At 41.9% G+C, this 26,430-nt stretch overlaps 1 long non-coding RNA gene and 1 pseudogene across 2 annotated transcripts in view; one reads left to right on the top strand and one right to left on the bottom strand.

Annotated features, from left to right (window-relative positions):
• The window catches only part of LOC123790412 (uncharacterized), a 599,635-nt gene that overhangs the window by 252,492 nt on the left and 320,713 nt on the right, over positions 1-26,430 (bottom strand). The window lies entirely within an intron of this gene.
• On the top strand, positions 15,554-18,291 carry LOC123790544 (regulator of nonsense transcripts 1 pseudogene; annotated as a pseudogene).

Genomic DNA, 26,430 nt, shown 5'->3' with positions numbered 1-26,430 from the left:
TAAGATCCAAACAGCTTAAGCTGTTTCCAAGTAACTTAAATGAGTCCCAGAACAAAATTCAAGAATATCTACTGGAATACAAAATATCCAGCAACCAATAAGTTGAAAATAAAGTCTGGCATCCAAAAAAAAAATTACCGGGTATACAAAAAAGCAGAAAAATAGACCCCTAATAATAATAAAAAGCACTCCATCAAAACAGATGCTGATTTTTCCTCATTTCTCCTGCTGCCTTCGACCACAAACCCTGGACAGTATACATGAAACAAACGTAAGACCCTGAAAGGCAAAAACCAGAAGGCAGACCAGCTGCAGAACTGATGACCCAAGGAACAACTGTGCCTCGGACTTGTTGCTGAACAGTGACAAGCCCAACATACCAACGTGTGCAAACAAACAAAAATGTTAACAAAATCTCCTCTTTCTAGCCAAAAGATCACAAAAGGGCAGCATAGCAAGACAGAAAATTTTCAACAACAGCCTCTCTACTCCAGAAAGAGATCACGGACAAAAACTATAGCCTCACTGAATCAACACTAGCAAGGGCCCAGTGCAAAGCCTAGGTCTCCAATGTTGTGAGGCACTACGACACCCTTGTTGGGGGCGGTATCAGAGAAGGCCAAGAAGGGAACCAGGTTTTTCATCCTGACCAACCAGGAACAAGTCTACCCCCTAAGGTGTCGTCAAAGATCAGGCACGAAGCTCAAACAGAGAGAACAAACAAAAACAAAATATAAAATGGCAGACTTGAACCATGACATACCAATAATCACATTAAATTTAAGTGGTTTAAACTCATTATTTAAAAGACAGAGACTGACAGAGTAGATTTTTATGCTGTCTACAGGAAACTCACTCCAAATATAATGATATAGTCAGGCTGGAAGTAAAAGGCTATTAAAATTATATCATGTAAATATTAATAAAAAGAAAGAGTGGTGACCTTAATATCAAATAAAGTAACTTTCAGAGAAAAAAAAAATCACCAGCCCCAAGGAGAAACATTACATAATTATAAAGGGGTCAAAGTACAAAGACGACTTATGTAACAAACAACAGAGCTGTGAAATACATGAAGCAAAACTGATCCAACTGAAAAATTAGACAAACCCACAATGAATACATCAACACTATGCTCTCAACAATGGATAGAGCAGCTACACAGAACTCAACACCAACCAACAGGATCAAATCAGTCTTTATAGAACACTGCACCCAAGAAGAGCAGATGACACATTTCAAGTGTCCATGGAATACATACCAAGATGCACCACCATATCTTGGTCCACAAATGTAGAAGAATTGAAATTATGCCAAGTGCATTACTCAACCATAATGGAACAAAACTAGAAATCCTCAACAGAAAGAGGGTCTTTTAACATATGTAAAAGTAAGCTACATGACAAGAACAACACGGGGTTGGGATAAGAGAAATCCAAGTATACTACCGCGTACAGATGACATAACCACCAACATGGATGAATTTGGAAATAACTCTGCAGAATAGGCGAAGTCAGACCAAAAAGTACATACCGTATGACTCCATTTACATAACATTTAGGAAACAAGTATTGTGTAGAGACTGAAGATAAATCAGTGTTTATGTGACGATGAACAGAGATGGAGAGAGAACAAAAGGGCACAAAGAAACTTAGGAAACTGATGGGTAAGTTCATTACTTTCACTGCAGTGGGGATGCACAAGTGTACCCTTTGTCAAAACTTACACAATTATACACTGTGATCTTGTGTAGTTAATTGCATGTCAGTTACACTCCAATAAAAATATTTAAGAATATAAAAATATAGAAATCACCGGAGGCTACATCATTTGATCTTCTAAAAGGATTTGCTTATCCACTTACTGCTTTTAAATTTGAGCAATCCTAACTTTTGTTCACTTTAAAAGATTTCGGCATTTGCAGGCAGAAATTTATGCTTTTCTACTTTTCTATAATTAGACTGTAGTCTGTGTGGCTCCTCTTAAGTATGTCCAAAGGATGCAGACATGATCATCGGCACAGCCAAGAGAGGGCATAAACAAACCAAACGCCGCCAGAGGTCAACATCAGCTGCACATTTTTGGGCTGTTATTTTTAAGTAAATAAAATTAACGTGAATATTGAAGTATCTCTGTCTTTGAATGTGGATCTCCAATGTGGATGTGAAACTTTTATCCAGTGCCAAATAATGAAGTGGAAACTGGCTTCCCAAAGTTGTTTTTACTTGTAAGATTTCAAGCAGATATATTTCCATGGTTGTTAAATATCAGTTTCTGGGCATTCTGCCATAATTTTGAGACAGCTGAGAAAAGTGATTTTTAAAGTGTGGTCCACAGCCTATTGGAAATCTTCAAAGGGCTTCTGGTTGGTTCGTAAAGTCAATGAAAGGACAAATCACAGGAAACTGTGGGCACTTAAGTGTTTTTCTCAATTGCAGATTTAGATCTGCATTACAAGTCACAAAAGAAACGCGCTCTTCCCCTATAGCTTTAGTTTAATAAAAAAAAAAAACCCTCAAATTGGATATAAAGGGGCTAATTATGAGTAGCCACTTTTGCATTTTTTCTCCAAAATATTCTGCAAACCAACTGTACCAAAACCATCTGATGAAGTTTTAAAAAAAACACAGATTCCTGCTTCCCACCCAAATCTACCACACTGGACACATTGGGGATGAGGCCAGAATCTGTATTTTTGACCAACATCCTAATGATTCTTACGGACATCAAGATTTGAGGGCTGTAAGTTTTCTGCGTCTGGATCCAGCCCCACCTGAGTCACAGAACGTACTCCATGAAACTAAGAACATGCTACTCCACTGTTCGATTGTGGACTGTTTTCTCGGCAGTAACTCCTTTTATTCTTCCATTTACCTTTGTCATTGGTGAACTGAGCTGCAAGTACAATTTTAAGATCACATTTAAAGATGACCAAGAAAATCAAGAAACTTCTGAGAGAAATGGTACGAAGGATGAATGAGGAAGCATTCAAGTTTGTGTCTTTATCAGTTTTGATGAAGCAAAGTATTATTTTTAGATGGCAATGACAAAATTCCCTTCTGGTGGTAAAAATAATTATGAAGGCATGACAGTGGGGGGGGAACGATTATAAGGCTGAAACCCTCTATTTTGTCACTGAAAACAATCATTTTTGTAATGTAATGTTTACTGTGAGAAATTTAATAACATAACTCTAACAGAACAGATTGTACAGAAAGATTGTTCTCAAAGATTCCTGAGCCTTTATGGACTTAAAATGATGAGAAATATAGGGCCAGGAGAGGATACTGACCACAGATAAAGAATCTGGCTGCAGCTGGCCAGCTTTCTAGAAATTACTTCAATTCAGATAGCGACAGTTTCTCATTCGTAACAAATTAAATTCAATTAGCACTGTAATAACCTAATGGGTATTTATAGTTGTAGGTTAACTATAAATGTTGTATTCCTTGGGATAAATAAGAGATGATGTGGTGTCTACAAAGGGCAAAGGGCATGTCTACCCAACATCTGAATTAAAATATAGCGATAAATGGAGCACAATCTCAGCACAAGGACAAAGTGATGGGTCCTCGTGGGTTCTGCCTCCAACACATTTTCATCTACGACTCACTAGCACACCACAACGTATGAAAGGAATAACCCTGGACTTGGAAGCCTGGGCTGTATCCAGCACTGGTCTCAACATGGGAGGGTCTCAAGGTGTGAGCCTCCAATTCTGGCCACTCTTGCAGTGCTAACATCTGAACATCTACAAATCGCCCCTGCCTTACTGAGTCAGGTCTGCAGGAACAGCAAGCCAGCCCCTAACAGGAAAAGAGTAAGGCCTAGGCTGTGAGTTGCTAAGGGTTGGCTGTTTCTGTGTGATACTTACTAAGTGTTTCACTATTTCATAAACCAGAACAGGAGGCTTAGAGACATTAGTGAGCCAAGTAAAATGGAGTGTATTTACTGTGATTTAAAGAAATCACAGAAAGAAGCCAAATAGTAGATGTGAGGATTAGAGTCACACAAATAGAAATTGCTGGGATGTGAGCCTCCTATGAGTCTGTACTCTTCCTGATCTTGATGCTCTGTGCCCCTTTCCTCATCCCCAAAAGGTCTCAGGAGTTGATGAGAAAAGATATGGCATTCATGGGACATCCTCACCACCACCTCTTCCCACGTCGAAACGTCTGTCTGCCTCAATTACTATTACTTCCTTGTAGCCACACTGCCTTCACTTCATCGGAAAAAAAAAAAAAAAAAATCACTCTCTGCTTCTGCTTTGTTCCTAACAGATCATGCACCTCTTTTATCACACACGTCCATTTCATGATTAACTTGCGCCCGTCTGCCCCCCCCTTCAGCAAACTCCTAAAGATAACATCTACGTTTGATGATCTTTGTACTGCCTGTAGCACCAAGCACATTATCTTGCATGGAACCGACATTTTATAATGTTGAGTCAACTCAAGTTAAAGGCGTTCTAAAATGATCGTGGCATTTTCAGAGTCAATACAGTTAGCCAGATAAAACAATGGATCTTTAGTCTGATTTTTTTTTTTTTTTTTTTTTTACAATCATAGAAAATAACCCCCAAAGTGGTTAGGAGAGTTACCCCAATCTCAACATGGATCTAGCCAGATTGGAACTGACTACACGGTGCTGCTCGTGTATTTAAATGCGTTTGCAAAGCATGATTCAAGAGTATCATCCTCTCCATCCTGAGAGCTCAGAATACATTACTTTATATTCATATACAGAGGCCATAACATCTTCTTACAATCACGGTCTTTTTTTACCCTTCTCCCATTTTGACTTACAGCTAGAAAGGGTTTGATGGAATAATTTAAGCTTAGATGAACAGTCTTAATTGATGTTTAATCTCCAAATGATCAGAGATCTATTCAAAGGCCTACTGTTCAGCCATATTTTATAGTGGAAATGCATAACTAAACATCTGTCCATAAACAGACACGCTAAGTAAGGAAAATAGAAATAGATATATTTTGGAAACTTGATAAAACTCTATTTATATAGGGAAACATTTGAATAATACCACTACTGGAGTCAACTTTACAATGGTCAAATCTTTTGATCCCTTCCCTCCGAGTTAGCTAAATACATAGACTTATATTCGAAGATATCCATACAGAGACAGGAGAATTGTTTTCCATGCTCTGGCCATCTTTGCATTAAATATATATACGAATGTATAAAGCATACCTGTCCTGCCTATAATCTACCTCTGGGGAAGTCATATTTATTACTTTTCTCAAATGTACAGATCAGCTAGACAATTTAGAGGTTAATAGTGAGCAGTTGGTAATTTAGGAATGATTAACAGTATTTCCAGCCATAATTTCAAAATCTGAACACTGCTAGGATCTAGGGAGCAATTTTATTGGCCATTAAAATGTTCTTAAGCTGTAAAATAACATGAAGTCTCTACTGATGAGCAGAGCTATTAGTGGTCAGCTTCATTTTAAACAAATTTAAATATATTAATTTTCCTAACAAATATTTAATTATGTATGCTAATGACAGTAAAGTAATTCTGCGGACTGGAGTTATCTTAAGGTCATCAAAGCCTCAGGAGAATGGAGGAATTTTGACTGTGGTTGCTTCTCATAACCTCAGGGTGAATTTATTTTTCTTAACACAAAAGGCCCGTCTTCTTGCTAGCCAAGCCACATGGTGAATGTGAAAACTTCAGTTCAGTTCAACAAATATTCATGAGGTGTCGTCTGCAAAAGGAGTCAGCTTCACACAGTGGTTAATGGGGGGCTTCAGGAGCTAAATGCTGGGCCAAATCCTTGTACTACCACTTCAAACCTGGGGGAATGCTAACTGCTAAAGTTATTTCATACTTCCGTGCCTTGGTTTCCACAACTGTAAAATGGGCATGACAGTAATAATACCTGTCTCACAGAACAAAATAAGTTTAAACAAAATCACGTGCATGAAGTTGTTTAAAAAGGCTTGATGCTGGAAGTACTTAATTAATTTAAGGATCCTCCACAAAAACAGAACTAAGAGGATAAATTATATGTAAAATGTATATAGTATATATCCCTATTACATATTATGCATAAGATATACGTATTCCATATACATCTGGGTAGATGTGTGTATATCATTATAGACATTTGTATAACATGTACATATTTTATATATAATACGTATTCTCTATATATGGTGATTCATTATGAAGAATTGGCTCATAGTATCATGGAGGGTAAGTCCCATGATGCGCCATCTGCAAGCCGGAAACGCAATAAAGCCAGTAGTGTAATTCAGCCCAAGTCCAAAGGCCTGAGAACCAGGGGAGCCAATGGTATCAATCCCAGTCTGAAGGTAAGAGAAAATAAGATGTCCAGGAGGAAGGCAGGAAAAAAGGGGGAAAATTCCTTCTCTTCTGCTTTTTTGTTCTATGAGGGCTCTCAGGAGACTGAGTGATGCACACATACTGGGAAGGATAATCTACTTTGTGGAGCCCATCATTCAGATGCTAATCTCATCCAGAAACATCTTCACAGACACACCCAGAAATCAAGTTTAATCTGGGCACCCCGTGGCTAGTCAAGTTGACATATAAAATTAACCATCACAGAAAAGTCAGCTGTGCTGGGGGCTACAATACACTGTCATTACAACACAACTCCCTCCCATAAAACAAGGCAGTTCTGCAAAACTTGGGCAAACAGCCATCATTTTGCCCTTTTCCATAATCCCAACTGGGAGCATTCTGTCGTGGACAACTAAAGGGTCGCAATGAGAGATATTCATTGTAGACTCCCCACATATCTGCATAGTGCCAGAGTTATTTAAAAAGTGAGAGAGTTTGGTCTTGAGAAAAGAGCTAATATGAATGAAAGTCCAAGGAGAAATAATTTCCCTTCTGTTGGTGCCCACCAGCTCTCCAGACACATTCCCCGGGCATTGTCTTTTCTGGTCTGTTGTTATAATTCGTTTCCAAGTGTGGTTGATCCCTCACCAGAAAGTGGCTGGAAAACATGAATTCATTTCTAGTTCCTTTCCCCTTGAGATAAAATTTAAATTTCTAAGTTGAAATGTAAAAGATCAATACACAATTCCAGGCCAGCACACCCTCTCATTTCAAAAAGGCTCTTTTTAGTTTTAAGAAGCAGACAGCTTAGGTGAGTGGACCCTATCATTTTCAGAGGGATAATGTGGATTTCAATAGTGTCATGGGGGGGGGGGGAGGGGGAAGAGGCTACAGCAGGCTCAGAAAGAGGGGGAGCATCCAGCATTACTTAGGAATCTTTAGAAATTCTGCTTTTTCCCCCTCTATCACTCAGTAACATTTCTTCCCTCCATAAGAGAAATCCAAACGCAATTGGCTTAAGCAAACAAAAGGAACCTTTTGTCTCACATTAAAGCAAAAAACAAAACATCCTGATGTAAATTGAATTTAGGGACAGCTAGACCACAATTCAATAAATATCATTAGAGTTTCACCTTCACGTGTGATGGGCATGCCGCTCCCTAGCAACCCGCGGCGGAAGCCCGCATGAGCACCTCTGCACCTGCACCATCGCGCTCCCACTGGGCGACGGACCCAAGCCTGAACTAACCTCTTTGTCCAGGAGGCTGAGACACAGCCCACCTGCCTGCGCTGAGAGCAATACTGGAGTGTGCCAGATAAAAGCACAAGTCTGAAGACACGGGACCCAGATCTGGATCTCAGTCCCACCCCTGACTAGTGTGCCATCCAGTGAATGGTTCAGCCAATCTGTGCCTCAGTATCTTCATCCGAAGAATGGAGGCAATCAATTGTACCTGTCTCATCATCTCGTTGCACAAGTAACTGAGCTAATACACTGAAGGCATTTACACCAGAGCCAGATGCCTAGTAACCACTGGCTCAGCGAGCATCAGCAGGACAGCCTAGTAGGAAGAAGAGGAGGACAAGGGGGAGGAGTAGGAGTCAGCGACTGACAATCCTTCCCCCGCCCCCAGAAGCACACGGAAGAGGAAAGAGACGAGGGATCCAGGGATCGTCCGAAATAGGAATCAGTTCCTGGCAAAACAAATAAAACAACAACAAAGCCCCCCCCCCCCCCCCCACCGACTAGCAGGTATTTGTCCCTGGCCCCTCCATCAAGCCCTACCCTCTGCTTTGTTCCCTAGTAGATTCCCACCTACTCTGGGAGCTAGAAAGAGAGCATCTGCAGTGAGTTCATCTTCCTGGATATCCTGACCGGCTCACATAAATATAAACGTGGAGTTTCTCTGCTTTGAAAATCAAAGCACTCTGGCATGGTCAAGGTACACAGTTCAAGGCTGCCCCCCACCCCCACCCCCACCCCAGCATCTTCCCATCTGTACATCAGGTGAGCAGGTGTAGGACAACAATCATGCTACTCTTGAGCGCGTTAGAGGGTGGGAAAAAACAAAAAACAACAAACAAAAACCCAAAACATGCCTAGGTCAGACATGCCCTGAAAAAAATGATGGTACTCCCTAAAACTTCTTTCCTCCAGAAAATAGATGGCACATTAGTCGTGCAGGCAGGGAGAAAGGAGGTGGGAGAGGCAAGGGAGCAAGCAAGGAAGGAGGGAAGCAAAGTCAGTCCACTTCACTCCCTGTTGGGCGGAGTGAGCCCTGGCAGGGGCGGAGCGCGGGGCTGGGGGTGTTCTCAGCTGCGCGGAGCTGATTATAGAAGATGAAAGGGCTTGGCAATTTATTCCATCTCACACCGAAGCACCGCTGACAACTCCAAGTGAGGACAGAAGGATTCATTTGTTCAACTTCTGTTGTAAAAAGCAGACTTCAAATGATACCACAGAGAAAAAGGCAGAAATGCCAAAGTGTAATAAAATGTCGATTTCTTTTCTTTTTTTAAATACACGAGCTGCAGCATCTGTATTTTGTAGATGGGCTTAGAAGGGGAAAGGATTGGCTTTTCGTGGTGGTTGTCAATTCCAGGGAGGGAAATGTGTGTCTGTAGGATCAATTACTCATCAGATGGGGCAGCCTCCCCTCCTCGGCCCCAAATGCTCACGTGCCTTCAAGCCCTGCGTCTAAAGACCAGAAAGGATGGGGGAAAAAAAAAAATCCCACCCTGCGGTGTTTAAAAGCTGCTCGGAAAACTGTGGAAAAGATTTCCTGCAGGATCTTTATGCTAACAGTGAATTAACAGACGCTACACAGCAGAGAAACTAGTTTAAATTTTATCATCCTGGCCTGTTAACATTAAGTTCACCAATCTAGAGGTGCCAAGTACATGTATATTGTGTGCACTTGGAATTCTAGAAGAAAATGTTCTACTTCCTTTTAAATAAAATGTGGTATTATTTTTCATTAACATATTTAGTGTTTGAGAATGAGGAATATTTCTCATTTCAAAGACTCACATAAATTATTTTGAAATCTAATCTACCTAACAAAGTGGTCTTATCCCAAAAGATTTATAAAGACGGGTAATATCCCATACTGGCAGCACATCAGTCATTAATGATTAAACACAAATACATACCCAAATGTTAATGGCAAAGATAAAGAAATACATTCTGCCCATAATCATTAATATTAAACTCAAGTATCAGTAACAAGAGCACATCATTCTTAAGCAATTCAGTTAAGTCACTGATTCTTTGTGATTTTTATTAGAAATTTGGTTAGTTTCACTGTGTATTCAATGTAGGGTTTGGTTTTTTATTGGCGGTGGTGGGGTTTTTTTGTATTTTGCTTTTTGGGTTTTGTTTTTTGTTTTTGTTTTTGCTTTTTGAAAGAAATCAGCACATGAACACAAATGGAAAAGCTCTGGCTGAAAAAAATTCACTAACTCCCTTAGCCGCTTGAAAGCATCAATTCAGGAGTTCATTTTTCAACAAATATTTTCGGAGAACCTGCTGTGTGCCAGGCACTGTTTTAGGGACTAAGAATAACAGCGTTTCGCAAGAGCTCTGGCTGTTATGGAGGGCCTCTGTGGGAGGCTGTGCACGTTTATCCAGCCCTGCTCTGGGGGGCACTGTTCACATAAAACCACAATGCAACAGGACCCCCTGGAGTTGTGCAATGCACAACGCTAGTTCAATAGAGGAAGACAGAAAATGTGCAAGCAAGCCAAGAGACAAATGCGGGAAGAGTTAGGAGTTTCACAAACACAACAATACAGGTAATGATACAAGTAACATTATAAAAAATGCCTGGAAGTAGAAAGAGGGCCATAACGCAAGGGGGGGTTCAGAGAAGGTTTCACTCACATACATACACACATACACACAATGATAACTATATGAGGTGCTGGATATGTTAAATCACCTTGACTGAGCTGCTCATTGCCATGATGTTTATGTATCTCAAAACATCACATTGTATACCTTCAATATTGGTGTGTGTTTGTAAATTATACTTCAATCAAGCGGAGAAAAGACAAAAAGAAGTAATATTTAAGATGAGGTTCAGGGATAAGAAATATCCAGCCTTGTGGATGGATTATCTGAGGAAGAATATTCTAAGTACCAGAACACAACGAGTTCGTCAGCCCCTAGGGTCAGAGAGAATATCTGAGCAACTGGAGTGGTGAGCAAAGGGGAGAGAAGCAGAAGCAAGGTCAGGGTACAGAAAGAGGCCATTCTTGGGGCGCCCGGGTGGCTCAGTCAGTTAAGCGTTCAACTCTTGATTTCGGCTCAGGTCACGATCTCAGGGTTTTGAGATTGAGCCCTGCGCCGGACTCCATGCTGGGTGTGGTATGTGGCTTAAGATTCTCTTTCTGCCCCTCTCCACCCTTAAAAAAAGAAAAGGAAAAAAAGGGCCATTCTTCAGAGGAGCCCATAAGCCAAGGGGTTTGAAAGTTTTCTAGGACCAAGGGAAGTAGGCTCCGCAGAGTTTCTTCTATTCAAAACAGTGATGCTGGATTTCCCAGTAGCATGAAAGTGTCACAGCACTGAGGGTCTTGGTCCCATCCTGAATGATTCAGAGAATCGGATGATGGAATTTTGAGGCAAGAAGAGTGGGTCTGGAGATAAATTACCACTAAATGGCGAGGATTGTCCTGAGTTTGAATTGTAAAGTCATAATGATCCAAACCCTACAGAAGCAAAACTCAAGCCAGGGGCACTATAGATTTGTCTGATTACTCTTCAAATACACTTGAATGCTAAACTGTACATTTTTTTTCTCTGTTGTTATGAATGGTATTTAAATGAAACAGCAGACTGAACATACTCGGAAAAGGGTCTGTTACAAGAGCTGGTCCAGGCACCAGCAGGTTCTGATAAAGCTGACACACTTGGCTTCACTTATATATACCTTAATATTGAGTATAACATTGAGCATATTCAGTAATATTCCCAGCTTAATTATATATAGCCTAATATAGTATGTTTCTTATGTATACCGAGTCACATATAGAATGTAACCGCTTTTCTACACAAACCAGTATTTATTATTAGAAAGACCACAGGTATCTGGGAGTAGGTAAAGCACAAAAAAATCTTGCACCTACTCTAAAAGAAAGTTAAGAAAACTTTGAATAAATGAATGCCCAAACTTCCATTAATTGCCATTCAATAAAAATATGCCAATTAGTTGGAATAGTATGAATGTCTTTTTTTTTTTTTTTTTTTTTTAAGATTTTTAAAAATTTTTTTGAGAGAGCACAAAAGTGAGAGAGATCACAGAGGGAGAGGGAGAAGCAGATGTGAGGCTCGATCCCAGGACCCGGAGATCATGACCTGAGGCGAAGGCAGAAGCTTAAGGGACTGAGCCACCCAGGCACCCTGTCTCTTCATTTTTATGACAAAATTTAAGGCACTCTGATGGAAGGGATGCAAGATACTTTATCACATTTTACTACTAAAGGAAAAAGTTATTGATATGGTGCCTCAACATTAGCAACTCCAACCTAATATATAACATATTGGGCATTATCAGAGATATACTAAGTTTCATTTCATTTCCATAGGAACAGCCCAGGAGAAGTAAGGACTGCTGTAGTGTTTTGATAAAGACTGTCATAAAATACACTTTTCTTAAATTTGCTTTCACAAAAGAGTAAAATCACAGGGAAATGCCTTAAAAATATGTCCAAAGATAGTACTTCTGGCTAACCAGAAAGGTGAAAAATAAATCTCAAACTCAAGCACACAAGATTATCAACAAACGAGGATGACAATTGGGCAGTGCCCCTGGTTATTTTTCCTTCCCTGCCTTTTTCCTTCTCTGGATATAGAAATTACACACAGTGAAATGCATCTATCTTAATACAGTCGAATGGGTTTTGACAAATGTGCACACCCTATAAACAGCAAGCACACTACAGAAACTTCCCTCGAGGCCCTTCCCAAGTCATGTCCTCACTCTTCTGCCAGAGGCAAACACCCTTCTAGCACCACACCCTAATTCTACTAGCTTCTAATAATTCATTAAAGAGAACTGTATTACTTAGCAATAAATAAGAACCAACTACCGACAGATACAACAACATAGGTCAGCCTCCAAAACATATGCGTAAAAGAAAAAAATCAAAAAAGAAGTACATACCATGGTTATTCCATGTATGGAAAATTCTAGAAAATGTAAACTCACCCTTAGTGACAGAACAGATCATTGGTTGCCTGGAACCAGGGAGAGGGACTAGGAAGAGAAATTACAAATGGGCAGAAGTGAATTTGGAGGGGTATCTTCACATATCAAATCTTACTGAATTGCATACTTAAAATATGCATACTTGTTTTGGTCAATTATATCTCAATAAAGTTTAAAAACCCACTTTCAAATGGCAAATCAGTTTGCTAGGTAAGAAAAGTTCACCCTGCAAATCATACTGAGATTTTATGTTCAATAAATAATTAAGCTTTCATAAATTTTTTTAATTTGGAAAATGTTTCACCCATTTTTCTCCAAATACTTTTCTCTAATGCAATCTCCCCCTCCCCCCAATCCTATGATTCCAAATACAGGTATGGCTGATGTCTTGATATTGTCCTATAATAAAGAGGTCAATAGTTTTTTTTGTTTTTTGTTGTTTTTTACTCTGGGCTTTGTTTTGGTTTATTTCTACTGACTTATCTGCAAGTTCACAGATCTTTCCTCATCGTCCAATCTGTTGCTGTGACCTTCAATTTCTCAAATTTCCATTTGACCTTTTTGCAGTTCCAGTTTATCTACTCGGAACCTCTATGTGTTCACAGATTGTATCCATCTTTACGTTTTTAAAAAATATTTACAGTATTTTCCTAAATTCGTTTCAGCTAGAAGGCTCTGGCTAAATTTTCTTTCAGTTCAAATTATGAAACAATTGTAAATACATATCATTTTGACCTGCATAAATGACTTCCTTGTTCTATGATATACTACTAAAAGCACAAACACTGTAATCTTTATACCCAAAGTCTCTACATCCTGTTTATTCAATAGTTTAGACACATATAAGGTTCTGATAAAACCCCCAAGTTTTCAATTTAACTCCAGAGGGACTACAGTCTAAGAGTGAAGTTAAACTAGAAATAGACCATCCTGATCTTTAACATCACTACTCGTTAAGGAAAACCAAATTAAAACTACAATGAGATACTACCTTGCACCTTATTAAAATGGCCATCAATAAGACAAGAGATAAAGGCTGGCATGGGTGTGGAGAAAAGGGAACCCCTGCACACTGTTTATACTGTTAGGCAATGTAAATTTGTACAGCCACTACGGGGGGAAACCGTATGGAGAATACTCTAAAGATTAGAAAGAACTACCATATGGTCTAGAAATTCCACAGGAATATATCTGAAGGAAATGAAAACACTAACTTGAAAAAAGTCCTTCACCCCTATGTTCACAGCAGCATTACTTACAATACCTTAGACATGGAAACAACCTGAGTGTCCATCAATGGATAAATTGTGATACACACACACAGAATATTATTCGCCCATATAAAAACAAGGAAATCCTACCATTTGTGACAACATGTGTAGACCCTGAAGTCATCACGCTAATTGAAAAAGTCAGACAAAAAAGGCAAATACTGTATGCTCTCACTTATACAGAATCTTTTAAAAAAATGTAACAGAGAAGAACAGATCAGACGTGGGGTTACCAAAGATGGAGAGCAGGGGGATTGGAGGAAGGTGGGAGGGTGATCGAAAGGTACAAACTTTCAGTTATAAAATAAACAAGTACTATGGGTGTAGCATTTAACATGATGACTGTAGCTCATACTGCTATATGTATACAGGAGAGCTGTTAAGAGAAAATCTTAAGAGCTCCTATTACAAGAATTTTGTCTTTATTTCTTATTTTATTTTCCTTGTATTCTATTTATACAAGAGGATAAATGTTAACTGAACCTATTGTGCTAATCATTTCATAATATATGTAAATCAAACCATCAGCTGTATGCCTTAAATTTATGCAGTGATGTAGGTCAATTATTTCTCAATAAAAGTGAGGGGAAAACTACTAAAAAAAAAAAAAAAGAAATCGACCAGCCTTACAAAGACTGAAACCCAGCTGTGAATCAGCTCAATCTGTTTGGATTTAAGTAATCCATGCCTACTCTAATTGCCTGCCAGAAGCTAAAGAAATCCTCTCTAGAGAAAGATACCATTTTCCCCCCAAACCTCTGTAATTTTTATACATAATTTCCATAACTCAATAAAAAAAATGTCCCAGGTATACGAAATAAAGGATAAGGGGAAAAAAGGCAATGGAAACTGACGCACAGGTGACCCAGATACTGGTTTTCAGAAATAGATTTTAACTGTGATTAGTTTATCACAAGTGATGACAAGATGGAAAAATTAACCAGAAAACTGGAATTCATATCAAAAGAACAAAATGGAAATTGTAAAACTTAGACTAAAAAAACAATACTATCTGGAACCGGGAACGCCATCGAGACCATCTCACACCAGCCAGAATAGGTAAAATTAAAACTACTCACAGCAGGTGGGGGTAGTAGCGGCTGCGGTTTCTGCAGGGATGGGAGCCTCAGGCGGGCGGAGGCTTCGGAGTTTCGGTGGGCACCGCTTACTCGGCTCTCCGCCGGCGTTTCCGTCCAGTCCAAGGGCGTGAGCGCGGCCTCCAGGGCCATGCTGGGCGTGACCGGGGGCTCCATCCAGGTTCACTATGCGCGGGGAGACCTAAGGGCCCAGTTCGCAGACGCTCACCCTGCTGGACACGGAGGAGGACGAGCTCCTCCGGTGCATGGCTCCGAGTTCAAGTGGGTGGACTTCCCCCTTCCCAGCCAGGCGCAGAGATTCCCAGGTCGGGGGTGGCTGCCACAGTCCCTCCCGCTCACACGGGCGGGTGCAGTGACCCTGACAGCTCCAGGCGCAGGTCGGAGCACTCAGGTCGTCCTGGGTCTCAGGTCCGTGGATAACAGCGCGGTCTAGACCAGCCAGTTTTTCACCGAGTTGAACTTCGAATATGTATCAGTCCTGCAGAATACACAGTAGTGCTAGCATGACTTACTGTAATACCAGCACGAAGTGGGTCTGTAACGCCCGTTACAGCCACACTGTAAGTCACCTCCTGGGGTGCAAAGAGGCGACTTGCCGCAAGGACGGGCCTCTCTGGGAACCGGCTCTGGAGGTTATAACTGTGGTGCCACGATGTCTTCCTCCACCGCTTCATGACTGCCAAGGCCAACTGGGTCGTGCTGTTGCTGCTGCTGCGTGGACCGCCCTGCGTCAGTCAGAAAAGCTTCAAGGACGTGAACGGGAACAGCGCGGAGCGGCAGCCCCCGAGGCAGGACGCCTGCTTCCTGTGCTGACTAGTCAAGATCCCGTCTGAGGAGGAGCAGCTGTGGGCGGGCACATTGCCACGCCGCAGATAAGCAACCACGGGGAGGTGCTGCGGCCGAGAAATCCTTCCGCCAGGGAAATCCTTCCGCCAGCTTGGAGGACCTGGAGTAGCCGGAGGTGGTGAAGAGCCACAGAGCATCCTCCTGCCATAGGACACTTACCAGCACCAGAGCAAAGTTGGTCCCCTTATCTAGGTGCAGGCCAACTAGCATAAGAAACCTAAAAGAGTCCCAGTCTCAGCATAACATCACAATCAGGTGGGACCGAGTCCTTAACGAGAAGACAAATGCCTACTTTACTTCGCCCAAGATTGAGTTATCAGCCCTCTAGTAATGAGGATTTAGTCCTAATTTGGTTGAGATATGCGGCTTACTCAAGGGAACAAGATACGCCTGCCTACAAAGGAAACCGTGGTTGGCATCCCCTGTGGAAAACAATCAGCCACGTCATCAAGGTCCCTGTTAATTGTGGGGATGACATCACCAATGAGCTGCACAACAGTTTGGGCGTGCCCGTGGAGGAGATCATAACTTGCAGGTGGGTTTCAGGTAGGAGTCAACCTCGTTCGACAGGATGCAGAGCGCACCGAAAATGTTTGCCCTGGAGGAGACCTCCATGTGGGGTTTACATCAGCCACCAGCTGGAGGACATTATCATCAGATCTCAGCTGCCCAAGAACTTCAGCGCACGAGGACGCCCCAACCTGAACCACTCTTCAGGTTTATACCATAAAGACTAAGCAACAAAGACCAATGAGCCTGATGCAGGAACCACCAGGCACCAGGAAGATGGCTACCTTGGCCCCCATCAGCTGCTACCTGACTGGGCAAAGTAATGCACCCCTGCTTTTCTGTGCTCCAACTGATACAGTCGTCCATCAGCTGACTGAGAAGATTTACCAGACCGGGCTGAGAGTCATGCTGTTCTGCTTCAGGACTCAGGATCCTATCTGTCCCTGTACAACCAGGTCAGGAACACGGATAGTATGCTGAGCTTCAGAAGCTGCAGCAACTGAAGGAGAAAGCTGGGGAGCTGTTGCCTGCAGAAGAGGAGCCATACCTGATGCTGAAGCTCGCCATGGAAAGGGAACTGCTCATGAACACAGATGTGTGTGGAGGTGTGGGCAACTGGGGCCCATTTTAATTGAAGGGAACACCCAGGCCACTGAGCTGGGGTGCATGGTCCCATGGTCCTCGGAGTCAACCAGCTCATCTTCATGGGTGACCACTGCCAGCTGGGCTCCATGGTGATGTGCAAAATGGCAGACCACGTTGGGCTATGCCAGTCACTCTTCAAGCAGCTCGAGGTGCTGGGCGTCTGTCCCATCCACCTCACCCACCTCCTGGTCCATCATGATGCACCCTACCCTCAGCGTCCTCCCGTCCGATATCTACAAATTCTCTCTTCAGAAAGGCATCGCTGCAGCAGACCTTAGGAAGAAGGGATATGACTTCCAGTGACCCCAACCTGATAAACTGATGTTCTAGATGACCCAGAGACCAGAGGAGATTGCCTGTGGAAGTACCTCCTCCCTGAACAGGAAGGAAGATCTACACACAGAGTAGATCATCACAGAGCTGCTGAAGGAAGGTGCCAAGCCAGACCAGATCGGCCTCATCATGCCCTTAGCCAGGGCTGACACTCTGACCTCATTTAATTCATGTAGCTCAGTGGCTCCCCTCACACCAAGCTCTACCAGGAGGTGGAGTTGGCCCACATGGACACATTCCAGGGGTGGGACAAGGACTTAATCTTAATCTCCTACATAGGGGCTAACGAGCATTGGATTTTTAAACAACCCCAGACAGCTTCACAATACCCTGACCGAAGCATGATATGAGGTCATTATCGTAGGCAACTCAAAGGCCCTGTCCTCACAGCTGTTCTGGAACCACCTGCTGAACTACTACAAAGAACAGAAGGTGCTGATGGAAGGGCCCCTGAACGATATGGGAGAGCCTCCCGATCTGTGGGAGAGCCTCACACAGTTCAGCAAGCCCCGGTCGCTGGTCACCGTCCTCTACCCAGGAGTTACGTATGACCCCAGGAGGCTATGATCCCAGGATCAGTCCATGATCAGAATAGCCAAAGCTGGCCCTGGAACGTGAACTTGCAGACCCATGACCAGATGGCATGACTGATGCCATCCCCGGCCACCCCCCCTTCGAACTTTCCCCACCCCCTCCTTCAACCTGCTTATGCACCCTATGCTGTCACTGGGGTATTTTGGACAAACAGACCCAGGAAACCCCCCAAAGCAAGACTGGTCCTGGAGGAATGCCAGAAGAACAGCTTTGGGCTTCCTGGGCTCAGCCAGAGGAATCTTCCTGGCAGCCAGGCCAGCCAGGAGGTGGCATTTCAGCTGTTCTCGCAGGACACCTTGGCTCAGGGCTGTATCTTCAGGAGCCAACCGTCCCAGGGGAGCCAGCCTGAGCTGTCCCAGGACAGTTACCTTGGTGATAAGTCACACATTGATGAGGCACTGTTCCAAGACCCCTCCCATCAGCACGGTGGAGTGATGGGGCTGTCCCAATACTAGAAGGGGACTTCGTTGGTCATTATCTTATTCTGAGCGATAGATAGATGATAGATAGATAATAGATAGATAGATAGATAGATAGATAGATAGATAGATAGATAGATACCTGTTTTCTGCTGCTAGAACTGAAGGACAACTGTCAGTAACAGGAGAACAGGAGCAAGTGAGGGACAGAAGAGCCGAAACAGAGGGAGCACCCACCACTGGCCAGCAGGGCAAGGAGAAAGGAGACTGAAGGTGGAGCCCGAGGGATCCATCCAGGGAACCCTCTGCCAGCCCTTGGTCAGGGAGGCCCCACGCCAACACAGCCACGTGTGAATCTGTGGCTAGGGCAGAGGGAAGAAGACCCTCATCTCCGTAGGCCTTTCCTCTGTTCTATTCTCTCTTCTCTTTTATTGAAAGGAGACTAGGTTTTAGAAGAAAACTTCTCATTTGAGTGCCCTGGCAGACTCCTTGCTGGTGGCCCTCTGTAGGTGGCCAGGCTCCGTGCTGGCTTGCTGTTTGCATTCTAAGAGAGTTTTCATTTAAAGCAAATACAGTTTTTTGGGTTTTTCTGTTTTTTTAAAGATTCTTTAAAGGAGTATGGAAAAATATCCTTACTGAGTTTGTCTGTCACATCTTAGTGGTGGACCTGGGAGATGCTAGAGGCTTCCATGAATGGAGTTTAAACAAACCAACACAACTGGACATTAGGATCAACACCTGTGACAAGATCTGGAGAAAGATTTCTGCTTTCAGTTTGAGCTGCCAGTGACTGCTGCTACATTCAGAGTGGTGAGGGGGCACATTTCCAGGCTGGGCAGCTCCCCATTCTCCCCTGCATTCTGAGAAGCAAAGCACTTACCATGTGTGGTAGCCTCCCCCCCCCCCCCCACCTCAAAGGGTCTTGGCGAGACTGGCCTTGAGGCCAGAGGCCCGGAAAGTGGCTATTCTCCAGCTAATGCCTTTTGCTCAGAATCGTTCCCAAGGATTTGGTGGAAGATAACAGCCAAGAAGGCCCATCCCCCTCCCCATGGAAATGCTCACAGACCCTGTGACTTGTTAGACAAGCCGAGGGCCCCACCCCTCCATTTTCTCCAAGCCCACCCCCAAGTTTAAAGCCCCTCCACCTGCAGACACAGGTTCAGTGAGGTGGGGGTTGTTTCTGATTTGCAGAGGGGAGGAATAAGTATCAGAAATAAGTTGGTTCTGGGGCGCCTGGGTGGCTCAGATGGTTAAGCATCCAACTTTTGGTTTTGGCTCAGGTCTTGATCTCAGGGTTGTGAAATGGACCCCCCCCACCCCATCGGGCTCTGTGCTCAGTGCGGAGTGATACACAAGCCAATTTCCTACTAGCCAGGGCTTGTATTTATTGCCACTGCTACAGGGTTCTTAGTTCGCCCTTTTTTTTTTTTTTTTGTAGGCTGCATAGAGAAATCGAGCTTGGACAGATTTCCACTGTCACCCATTGTATGAGGCACAGCTGTTTTAACACCAATAAAATCTTAATAAACAAAAAAACACATAAAACAATAATAATGTTGTAAGAGACAGTGACAAAGTAGAGCAACCAAAATTGTCACACGTTGTTAGATGGTATACAAAATGGTATAAAATCTTTGGAGAAAGATTTGACAGTTTTTTATAAAATTAAATCATATGTTTTTCCTATGATCCAGCAATTCCACACCCAAGTATTTAACTAAGACAAATGAACATTCAATCACCAAAAGACTCGAACAAGGGTACTTATAGCAGCTTCGTCATATCTCAAAACTGCAATGGGTTTAGTTGTCTGTCAACAGAACAAACTAAAAATAAACTATAAAATATTCATACAATGGAATACTATTCCATGATAAAAGGGAATGACCTACTCTTATGGGCTGAATTGTATCCTCCAAAAAAGATACGTTGAAGTCCTTATCCCCCATACCTTAGAATTTCACCCTACTTGGAAATGGGATTTTTAGGGAGATAATCAAGTTAAAAATAGAGTTAATGACCAATATGACTGGTGTCCTTATGAAAGGGGGAAAAATTTGGACCAAAGACAGAAACTCAGAGGGAAGAGGGTATGAAGATTCAAAGGGAGAAGACAGTCATGTGACTACAGTGATGCATCTACAAGCCAAGGAATGCTGCAGGTGGCTGGCAAACTCCAAATGTTAGAAGATGGAAGAAGGAACATACCCTAGAAGTATCAGGGAGCACGGCCCTGCCAATGCCTTGATTTCAGACTTCTGGTCTCCAGAACTCTGAGACAATAAACATCCATTGTTTCAAGCCACTCAGTTTGTGGTGTTTTTTGTGCCCACCCTAGGAAAGTAATAAAACTTCTAATACAAATGAACCTAAAAAGACTTTACATATGAATAGATGAATCTCAAAAGTATCATGTTGAGTGAAAATGAGTAAAAATGTCTTACGTGAAGGACACACTGTAGAATTCACTTTATAGAAAGCTCTAGAACAGGCCATTCTATGGTGGAAAAAACTCAACAGTGCTTGCTTATGGGTGTGGAAGTTGGGATTGACTGGTAAGGGGTATGAGGAAACTTCCTAGGGTGATGATAATGTTCTATATCTTGATAGGGGGTGGGTTAACACAAGCGTTTGCATTTATCAAAGTTCAGCAACTGAATAGTAACAATTTATGTGTTTCATTGTATGTAAAGTCTAACACCCACAAAATCCACACTAGAAACAAATGCTGAACTCCAATGGTGTGTGTGCTGAAATTCAGAAGGAAGTGTACTGATGTCTGAGTTTTAATTTGAAATGCATTAAAGAGTAAGATGGATTGATGAATGGAAACAGAGATGGGTAAGGAGATATGTGATAATGCAAGTAGAATACAATACTAATGATAGACTATAGTTGATGGATATATTAGTGTTCCACGTAAAAAATTTTTCATTCTTTTGTGTGTTTCAGTGTTTTCATAACAAAATGTTAGAGAAAAAAGAATGCAATATAGGAATTTACCAGCAAATTAGACATAACTAAAGAGAGGTTTAGTCAGGCTGAAGAATTAAGAACTGAAAATAGAGAAAGTGTATCACGTAAGTGATACTAGAATCAGTGCTAAAGACTAGCATAAACATAACCAGAATTTTAGAAGGGAAGGAGAAAGAGAAGGGGCTAGAAGCATTTTTTTTTTTAATAACTCAGAATTTTTCCAAGCAGATGAAAGACTTCAAGCCACATATTCAGTTAATGCAGTGAGCTACAAGCATTTCCTTCGAATACAAAGAGAAACACAGATTGTTGAAAAACGAAGAGAGAAACCTCTTCAAGCATTCAGAGCAGCTGTAGGACCGAGAAGTCACTTCTCAATGGAATGACATCTTTTAAGTGAGGCACATGGATAGAGCTAGCATTCCTTAGGCCAAACCCTTTACACACATCATCCCATGTAATCCTCATATCCACCCCCAGGCCCCTAATTGGGTTGAATTAATATCCCCATTTTCATAAAATGAAATTGAGGCTTGAAGAAGTTATGATGTACTTGAACGCAGACAGCTAGCCGGTGGTGAAGATTTTAATTTTGCTGTGACGCACTCCCAACACGTTCACTGTATATATTATGCTTCCTCCTGTGTAATACATGTTCTGCTTCTTTTCTCCATTCTCATCCATCCGCCTAGGCTCAAGGTCTCAATATTCCCTGATTTGGCAATCCCCCTGCCAAGTCTTGTAGCAGTTATGACAATATGCTTGGGGTTAATACTGAAAAAGGAAAGAGAGAAAGAGAAACTGTATGTGGTTGAACACGAGTATCTAATACTGGATAACAAGGCTACAGATCACATTATTGTATGGGATTGGAGCACTGACTGCACAGAGAATACATTTAATTGGCACCTTTTCTTTGAATACAGTATATCTAGTCTCCATTTTGACACTATAGTAAGATGACTGAAATGCTACCTTGTGTCTTGTTAACACTGGATTGTAAAGTGTATATTATTATAGAAAATTGACAAGGCGATGAGCTGTCACTTCAGCTGAGAGACTATCCTATTTTTAATGAATATTATTTCATAAGGAAATGTGCTGATGACAGCTTATTTCAGTGGAAACTGTTGATGCATAACCTTTTTGCTAGACAACATTATATCAGTAGTGACTGAACCTAAAAAAAAAAAAAACTATAGTAGATGCTAGAAAGGTGGGAGAATAATTTTTGAGAAATGAGTACCTAAGAGTGAGCAAAAATATGCTTAATGTATTGTGTCAGCATATATATTGGAGGAAATTTTGTGGGGGGTATACTTTTTTCCTGATAAGATAGTAATTTATATCCCAATAATATTGTTATTATATTCTTCATTTAAGCCTGTGATAAGATGTAAGGCTGTGTCTTCAGAATAAATGTGTCTGTGTTTGTACCTACCCAAATGCATGTGTGTACTGATAGGCACATAGGTAAAATTCCAAAGTCAATACCCATAGACATGCATCCAATCTGGCACATAAGCACTAACCGTCTACTGATTACTGGAATTAGGAGAACCAAGGTCAAGTCCTGGTTCTATCACTTTAAGTTTGTAATCTTGGGAAAGTCCCTTAGTCGCTCATTAAAGATGATTTTACTTCTCAAGGAGAAAATAATATTGCTCTATATACTTCACAAGGTGGTCAGGCATTTCAAAGACATAATGTGCATGAAATGAACTTGATATTGCAAAAAGATACTACAATTAGGTATATACTTGTGTATTGTTATATAGATAATATACATTAAATAGAATTACAAATATAAATACAAATATTATGATATGGCCTGGGTTTTCTAGGAGTCACCGACAGAGGAGTTCAAATAAGGTCAAATGATTCTCAACAATAATCCAATTTCACCATTTCGTTGCCCACATGCTAACGGAGGTACCTCAAACTCTGACCCAGCTTGTTTCAGGAGAAGGGGGAGCAGAGTTTGGGGAGCTTATGGAAGATCTTCTCATGTTTCAGGGTCTGCTCACTAATACTTCCATGAAGCCACCTGAGGGGCCCATACCACCTCTTCCCAACCTACCACCCAGATTGACATCCGCATCCAGGCACGACCCTCCCACACCCACGAAGTGGTGAACATCCAAAGGGCCAGAATGCTTCTGTGTTCCTGTTCCACACACGAATTGAGAAGAAACCCATTACACTGGCGCCATGTCCAAGTCACTCTTTGTCACACCGGCAACAAGCTGCATGTCCAAGTGCCCTCTGTTACCTCCTGCCACCCTCTCTGCCCACGGGACACTATCAGGAGTCCAGGCTTACAGCCCAAAGTCTTGAGCAGACAATGCTGTTTTTCCCATTCCTTCCAGGCTCTCCCTTTCCTTTCTCCCTATATATGAAAACCCCTGTCTCATTTTCCTCTAACCAAAAAAGTATTTTTTCAATCACATCCTGTCAGGCATATTTCGCCAGTTTCCCAGACTTGGCTAGAAATGTCTGAGATCTGGATGGGGACACTTAGCACTCCAGGTACTCATTGCTGGGTCACATACTACAGCACAATTCAGTGGCCTCAAGCAGAAATGATGTTTTGTTGTTCACCATTCTGTAGGCTGGCTGGGTGGTCTTTTGTTGGTCTTCCAGAGCTTGCTCATGGACTGGAATTCAGTGATGTTGACTGGCCGGGGGGGGGGTGCGGTGCTCAGCTAAAACACTGGGAGAGCTGTGCCCCTTCTCTCCACGCCGTCTCTCATCATTCAGGAGCCTGGGCTGGGATCCGTCATAGCAGCAAGTGTAGACCAAATAAAGACAGAAGCTGCCAGCTGCCCCTTAAAGCCCAGATTCTCGAATGCACAGCACCATTTCCATAGCATTGTTGGTCAAAGAAAGTCATAAAGCCAACCCAAGTCCAGGGAGAAAAGGATTGTACTTCTTGATGGACAAGGTATACAAATAGAGAGATGACAGGAATTGCTGCAGTCTCATCTTTGGAGACAAACAACTACGTTTCAGCCTCTGGCCACAATAGTGCAGGCCCCTGGCACATGTGAAACACACTGTCCCCCTCCCTAGACCCCCAGGTCTCATTCAATTACAGTATCAGCTCAAAGTCACGATGTCATCATTAAATCTGTTCCAGATAAGGACAAGCCTCCATAATTCCACTACTCACACACACCTGCGCAAGTACAGCTCTTCTTCATTTGTGAACTACAATGACCAGCTATCCTGCCTCCCCCCATCACCCCCCCACACACACACACACGCAGAAAGCAACAGTGACAGGCAGGGTAGGATCACCATAACAGACACTCCTGTTCAAGAAAGGGGACAATGGAAGGTATGTAGAGCCGATGCTCCATAGCAATTCTGAAATATGGTCAAGGACCTATTTTTAGGGCCCCCTACTCTGGGAACAGGGAATGTTACTTGATTAGGGACCAGCTCCGCCCTCTGGGAATAACTCCCCGATTCATTATTCTCTTGGCTCATGGCTTATGTACGGGGCTCTTGGCTCTGCCCCCGGAGTCATTACTTGCTCTCAGCACAAAGAAAGAAAGAGCCACCGTTTCACAATTAGTGTACCATTTTGGGTCTCTAACAATGCATTCTGCTTGCCAACGGCTGACCAGGCCTTATTAAAAGTTCAAGAGGCGGTGTGTAACCTTTCCATTTGTGTAAACATATCCGACTGTGTATGTGGCAATGCTTAAGTCATTTGTATAAACTCATCAGTGTAATTATATAATGAATACATGAATAATCTATATAATTTATGTACTAAATTGAGCTGTCTTCTACTGCAATTAAGCTGCAAAGAAATATTTCTTATGACCTAAGGAATGCAATCGTGTTTTAATGTCTCTTAAATCTGCTCTTTTCCTTAGTCCTAGAAAGGAAAGGAAGGTACGGCTTTATCCAGAAGCCAGAAGTGGAACTAGGTGCCATCACCGACTTCCAGAAGTATGTCCAAAGAAGAAAAGAGAAACAATAAATATTTTCTAGAATCTGTCTCTCTTTCCTGGATATCTGTGGTAGAGAAGTGAAACTTCCTAATTGGACACAGTCTAATACCTTTTGGGAATAATACTAACAATACTTCAGCTCTCTGGCTCTTCGATGCTTCTTCAAAGTTTCTCCCGCAAATTTTAGGTAGAAGTCCAGAATCTGAGAAACTCTGGTGCATATCTAAAATATTGCTAGGAACCCTTGTAGTGTACCTACGTTAACTGCTTGTCAACTGAATCGGGTTCCAATAATATAAATAGTAATTGGAATATTATTGATCCTTTTCACCTTCCTTCCTATAATTGCTTAAATAGCATATATTCTCTTCTAGACTGTCTTGAAAGGGCATACTGGAATATAAAGGTAGAAGGATTTCATTTTCTTTGGCATTTTTAGTCCTATCTAAATCACACATGCCTTGGCAAAGAAAGGCTTGAAAATCTGTAGGAGTTGTTGGTACTATGTCATCCTGGAAAAATCATTTGTTTTTAATATTATATGTATTTTTCAGTTCTATATATAGTGTATTTCTCCCAGACACCATGTTAGGCAGGCTACACTAGTTTTCCCCTTCATCCTGTTCGGACACCTTCAACATTGTTATCATTCACATTGAGCTCGGGGATCTTAGTTACCTCATGTATGGTCTTATGCCTAATGTCCCCTCTCTGTCACACTTCAGAGCCATAACCCTGTCCCACCCCTTCCTTACCTTACAGCTCTGCTACTTTCTCCTGCAGAATCTTTTACAGCTTCCTAATAACTAAAACTGACTACTACAAAGTTTTCCCTAGATAAAATGGCAAGTTCTTATCTGAAATAACCAAAACTCAAGTAACTAGTCGGGGAAAGCTGACTGAAAGATAATGTATTATTTTAAGGGCATCCCTCAGAGTTATAATGACAAATGAAATTATATTACATTTCTCAATAAAGAGGAAATGGTGTTCTCCAAAGCACATAAAATTCCAAAATTAAAAATTCAGAAGTTAGACTTAAATGAATGCCATCAATTAATTTTTATAAAAGAACTGGAGCCATTTTGAAAAAGTTCCATTGTCTTCTAAATGAAAATTAGATAAATAACTTCATTTTATTGAGAAAAATTATTATGATCTGAGAGAGAGAACTAGCAGGCTTTTAGCCTTCAATTAAAAATATCAATCCTCTGGTGGAATTCCCCCAAATTAT

Source organism: Ursus americanus, chromosome 5, assembly GCF_024610735.1.
Source record: "Ursus americanus isolate L20-20 chromosome 5, mUrsAme1.1.p, whole genome shotgun sequence".
Classification (NCBI taxonomy): Eukaryota; Metazoa; Chordata; class Mammalia; order Carnivora; family Ursidae; genus Ursus; species Ursus americanus.
The sequence above is the reverse complement of the archived record's forward strand: the minus strand, read 5'-3'. Positions and strand labels throughout refer to the sequence as shown.